Genomic DNA, 5,956 nt, shown 5'->3' on the forward strand with positions numbered 1-5,956 from the left:
TGTTCTTTTCTCCTTTTGGATGCATTTCTCCGGGTGTCCAGCACGGGGCGCAGTCCCCCGGACCCGGGGGTGACCTCCCCCGAGCCCGGGCTACCTTCCCTGGGTAGCGTGGGGTGGAAATATGGAAGTTTTTTTTTTCCCGGGGGGAAGACGCTCGGACGTGCCCAGGGACACTTCCACAGCCCCGGGCATGAATCCCGGGGAAGAGTGGGTGAACCATTTCAAACTGTTTTCAGTGTTTTTTTCACCTTTTGGATGCATTTCTCCGGGTGTCCAGCACGAGGCGCAGTCCCCCGGACCCGGGGGTGACCTCCCCCAGGCCCGGGCTACCTCCCCCGGGCAGCGTGGGGTGAAAATCTGGAACTTGTTTTTCCCGGGGGGGAAGACGCTCGGACGTGCCCAGGGACACTTCCACAGCCCTGGGCATGAATCCCGGGGAAGAGTGGGCGAACAATTTCAAAGTATTTTCAAAGTATTTTTTTCACCTTTTGGACGCAATTCCCCGGGCGACCAGTGGGAGGCGCAGTTCCCCGGACCCGGGGATGGACTCCCCCGGGCCCGGGCTACCTTCCCCGGGCATCGTGGGGTGGAAATATGGAAGTTTTTTTTTCCCGGGGGGAAGACGCTCGAACTTACCCAGGGACACTTCCACAGCCCTGGGCATGAATCCCGGGGAAGAGTGGGAGAACGATTGAAACTATTTTCAAAGTGTTTTTTTCACCTTTTGCATGCATTTCCCCGGTTGTCCTGCGGGGGGCGCATTGCCCCGGACCCGTGGGTGACCTCCCGCGGGCCCGGGCTACCTTCCCCAGGCATCGTGGGGTGGAAATATGGAACTTTTTTTTTCAGGGGGGGAAGACGCTCGGACGTGCCCAGGGACACTTCCACAGACCCGGGCATGAATCCCGGGGAAGAGTGGGCGAACGATTTCAAACTATTTTCAAAGTATTTTTTGCACCTTTTGGACGCAATTCCCCGGGCGACCAGCGGGGGGCGCAGTTCCCCGGACCCGGGGATGGACTCCCCCGGGCCCGGGCTACCTTCCCCGGGCATCGTGGGGTGGAAATATGGAACTTTTTTTTTTCCGGGGGGAAGACGCTCGGACGTGCCCAGGGACACTTCCACAGCCCTGGGCATGAATCCCGGGGAAGAGTGGGTGAACCATTTCAAACTGTTTTCAGTGTTTTTTTCTCCTTTTGGATGCATTTCTCCGGGTGTCCAGCACGGGGCGCAGTCCCCCGGACCCGGGGGTGACCTCCCCCAGGCCCGGGCTACCTCCCCCGGGCAGCGTGGGGTGAAAATCTGGAACTTGTTTTTCCCGGGGGGGGAAGACGCTCGGACGTGCCCAGGGACACTTCCACAGCCCTGGGCATGAATCCCGGGCTCGAGTGGGTAAGGAATTTCAAAGTATTTTCAAAGTATTTTTTTCACCTTTTGGACGCAATTCCCCGGGCGACCAGCGGGGGGCGCAGTTCCCCGGACCCGGGGGTGGCCTCCCCCGGGCCTGGGCTACCTTCCCCGGGCATCGTGGGGTGGAAATATGGAAGTTTTTTTTCCCGGGGGGAAGACGCTCGGACGTGCCCAGGGACACTTCCACAGCCCCGGGCATGAATCCCGGGGAAGAGTGGGAGAACGATTGAAACTATTTTCAAAGTGTTTTTTTCACCTTTTGCATGCATTTCCCCGGTTGTCCTGCGGGGGGCGCATTGCCCCGGACCCGTGGGTGACCTCCCGCGGGCCCGGGCTACCTTCCCCAGGCATCGTGGGGTGGAAATATGGAACTTTTTTTTTCAGGGGGGGAAGACGCTCGGACGTGCCCAGGGACACTTCCACAGACCCGGGCATGAATCCCGGGGAAGAGTGGGCGAACGATTTCAAACTATTTTCAAAGTATTTTTTGCACCTTTTGGACGCAATTCCCCGGGCGACCAGCGGGGGGCGCAGTTCCCCGGACCCGGGGATGGACTCCCCCGGGCCCGGGCTACCTTCCCCGGGCATCGTGGGGTGGAAATATGGAACTTTTTTTTTTCCGGGGGGAAGACGCTCGGACGTGCCCAGGGACACTTCCACAGCCCTGGGCATGAATCCCGGGGAAGAGTGGGTGAACCATTTCAAACTGTTTTCAGTGTTTTTTTCTCCTTTTGGATGCATTTCTCCGGGTGTCCAGCACGGGGCGCAGTCCCCCGGACCCGGGGGTGACCTCCCCCAGGCCCGGGCTACCTCCCCCGGGCAGCGTGGGGTGAAAATCTGGAACTTGTTTTTCCCGGGGGGGGAAGACGCTCGGACGTGCCCAGGGACACTTCCACAGCCCTGGGCATGAATCCCGGGCTCGAGTGGGTAAGGAATTTCAAAGTATTTTCAAAGTATTTTTTTCACCTTTTGGACGCAATTCCCCGGGCGACCAGCGGGGGGCGCAGTTCCCCGGACCCGGGGGTGGCCTCCCCCGGGCCTGGGCTACCTTCCCCGGGCATCGTGGGGTGGAAATATGGAAGTTTTTTTTCCCGGGGGGAAGACGCTCGGACGTGCCCAGGGACACTTCCACAGCCCCGGGCATGAATCCCGGGGAAGAGTGGGAGAACGATTGAAACTATTTTCAAAGTGTTTTTTTCACCTTTTGCATGCATTTCCCCGGTTGTCCTGCGGGGGGCGCATTGCCCCGGACCCGTGGGTGACCTCCCGCGGGCCCGGGCTACCTTCCCCAGGCATCGTGGGGTGGAAATATGGAACTTTTTTTTTCAGGGGGGGAAGACGCTCGGACGTGCCCAGGGACACTTCCACAGACCCGGGCATGAATCCCGGGGAAGAGTGGGCGAACGATTTCAAACTATTTTCAAAGTATTTTTTGCACCTTTTGGACGCAATTCCCCGGGCGACCAGCGGGGGGCGCAGTTCCCCGGACCCGGGGATGGACTCCCCCGGGCCCGGGCTACCTTCCCCGGGCATCGTGGGGTGGAAATATGGAACTTTTTTTTTTCCGGGGGGAAGACGCTCGGACGTGCCCAGGGACACTTCCACAGCCCTGGGCATGAATCCCGGGGAAGAGTGGGTGAACCATTTCAAACTGTTTTCAGTGTTCTTTTCTCCTTTTGGATGCATTTCTCCGGGTGTCCAGCACGGGGCGCAGTCCCCCGGACCCGGGGGTGACCTCCCCCAGGCCCGGGCTACCTCCCCCGGGCAGCGTGGGGTGAAAATCTGGAACTTGTTTTTCCCGGGGGGGGAAGACGCTCGGACGTGCCCAGGGACACTTCCACAGCCCTGGGCATGAATCCCGGGCTCGAGTGGGTAAGGAATTTCAAAGTATTTTCAAAGTATTTTTTTCACCTTTTGGACGCAATTCCCCGGGCGACCAGCGGGGGGCGCAGTTCCCCGGACCCGGGGGTGGCCTCCCCCGGGCCTGGGCTACCTTCCCCGGGCATCGTGGGGTGGAAATATGGAAGTTTTTTTTCCCGGGGGGAAGACGCTCGGACGTGCCCAGGGACACTTCCACAGCCCCGGGCATGAATCCCGGGGAAGAGTGGGAGAACGATTGAAACTATTTTCAAAGTGTTTTTTTCACCTTTTGCATGCATTTCCCCGGTTGTCCTGCGGGGGGCGCATTGCCCCGGACCCGTGGGTGACCTCCCGCGGGCCCGGGCTACCTTCCCCAGGCATCGTGGGGTGGAAATATGGAACTTTTTTTTTCAGGGGGGGAAGACGCTCGGACGTGCCCAGGGACACTTCCACAGACCCGGGCATGAATCCCGGGGAAGAGTGGGCGAACGATTTCAAACTATTTTCAAAGTATTTTTTGCACCTTTTGGACGCAATTCCCCGGGCGACCAGCGGGGGGCGCAGTTCCCCGGACCCGGGGATGGACTCCCCCGGGCCCGGGCTACCTTCCCCGGGCATCGTGGGGTGGAAATATGGAACTTTTTTTTTTCCGGGGGGAAGACGCTCGGACGTGCCCAGGGACACTTCCACAGCCCTGGGCATGAATCCCGGGGAAGAGTGGGTGAACCATTTCAAACTGTTTTCAGTGTTCTTTTCTCCTTTTGGATGCATTTCTCCGGGTGTCCAGCACGGGGCGCAGTCCCCCGGACCCGGGGGTGACCTCCCCCGAGCCCGGGCTACCTTCCCTGGGTAGCGTGGGGTGGAAATATGGAAGTTTTTTTTTTCCCGGGGGGAAGACGCTCGGACGTGCCCAGGGACACTTCCACAGCCCCGGGCATGAATCCCGGGGAAGAGTGGGTGAACCATTTCAAACTGTTTTCAGTGTTTTTTTCACCTTTTGGATGCATTTCTCCGGGTGTCCAGCACGAGGCGCAGTCCCCCGGACCCGGGGGTGACCTCCCCCAGGCCCGGGCTACCTCCCCCGGGCAGCGTGGGGTGAAAATCTGGAACTTGTTTTTCCCGGGGGGGAAGACGCTCGGACGTGCCCAGGGACACTTCCACAGCCCTGGGCATGAATCCCGGGGAAGAGTGGGCGAACAATTTCAAAGTATTTTCAAAGTATTTTTTTCACCTTTTGGACGCAATTCCCCGGGCGACCAGTGGGAGGCGCAGTTCCCCGGACCCGGGGATGGACTCCCCCGGGCCCGGGCTACCTTCCCCGGGCATCGTGGGGTGGAAATATGGAAGTTTTTTTTTCCCGGGGGGAAGACGCTCGAACTTACCCAGGGACACTTCCACAGCCCTGGGCATGAATCCCGGGGAAGAGTGGGAGAACGATTGAAGCTATTTTCAAAGTGTTTTTTCACCTTTTGGACGCTATTCCCCGGTTGTCCTGCGGGGGACGCAGTGCCCCGGACCCGGGGGTGACCTCCCCCGGGCCCGGGCTACCTTCCCTGGGTAGCGTGGGCTGGAAATCTGGAACTTTTTTTCCCCGGGGGGAAGACCTTCGAACGTGCCCAGGGACACTTCCACAGCCCTGGGCATGAATCCTGGGCTCGAGTGGGTGAGGAATTTCAAAGTATTTTCAAAGTGCTTTTTTTCACCTTTCGGATGCAATTCCCCGGTCGACCAGCGGGGGGCGCCGGTCCCCGGACCCGGGGGTGGCCTCCCCCGGGCCCGGGCTACCTTCCCTGGGCAGCGTGGGGTGGAAATCTGGAATTTTTTTTTTCCCGGGGGGTGGACGCTCGGAAGTGCCCAGGGACACTTCCACAGCCCTGGGCATGAATCCCGGGGAAGAGTGGGTGAGAAGTGTCAAAATATTTTCAAAGTGCTTTTTTCACCTTTCAGATGCAATTCCCCGGTCGACCAGCGGGGGGCGCCGGTCCCCGGACCCGGGGTTGAACTCCCCCGGGCCCCGGCTACCTTCCCCGGGCATCGTGGGGTGGAAATCTGGAAGTTTTTTTTTCCCGGGGGGTGGACGCTCGGACGTGCCCAGGGACACTTCCACAGCCCTGGGCATGAATCCCGGGCTCGAGTGGGAGAAGCATTCCGGATCGTTTTCAGTCTTTTTTGCCTGTTTGGATGCAATTCCCCGACCGACCAGCGGGGGGCGCAGTCCCCCGGACCACGGGGCGACCTCCCCCGGGCCCGGGCTACCTTCCCCGGGAAGAGTGGTGCGGAGACGTGGGTTTTTTCCGTTTTCACCCCCTGGCTGCAGTACCTCTGGCGGCCTGCCGGGGGCGCCGCGGCGCGTGCGGCTGCCCCCGGCCCCCCGCCACCTCCCACGGCCCTGCCGGGGCTCCGGGGGGCCCCAGGGGACCGCGTGGGAGCGAGAAACCCCGGCCTGGAAGTCCTTTCTATGAGGTCGGACAGGGTGGCCCGCGGCCGGCACACAGTTCCAGGAGGTCGGATAAGAGTGGAGAAATCCGGGGTGTGTGTCGCGCGGTCTAATGCGTGCCGCTACGCGCCGGAGCACCCTTTCTGCGGATCTATAGGGAGGCATGAGGATCTGACAAAGACGGGGGGATTCTCCCGGAGCCTGTTCCCGGGCCGCGAGAAGCCCGTCTCCCCCCGGGGGACGCCCGGA

Source organism: Crinia signifera, unplaced genomic scaffold (assembly GCF_055691185.1).
Source record: "Crinia signifera unplaced genomic scaffold, ASM5569118v1 HAP2_SCAFFOLD_326, whole genome shotgun sequence".
Taxonomy (NCBI): Eukaryota; Metazoa; Chordata; class Amphibia; order Anura; family Myobatrachidae; genus Crinia; species Crinia signifera.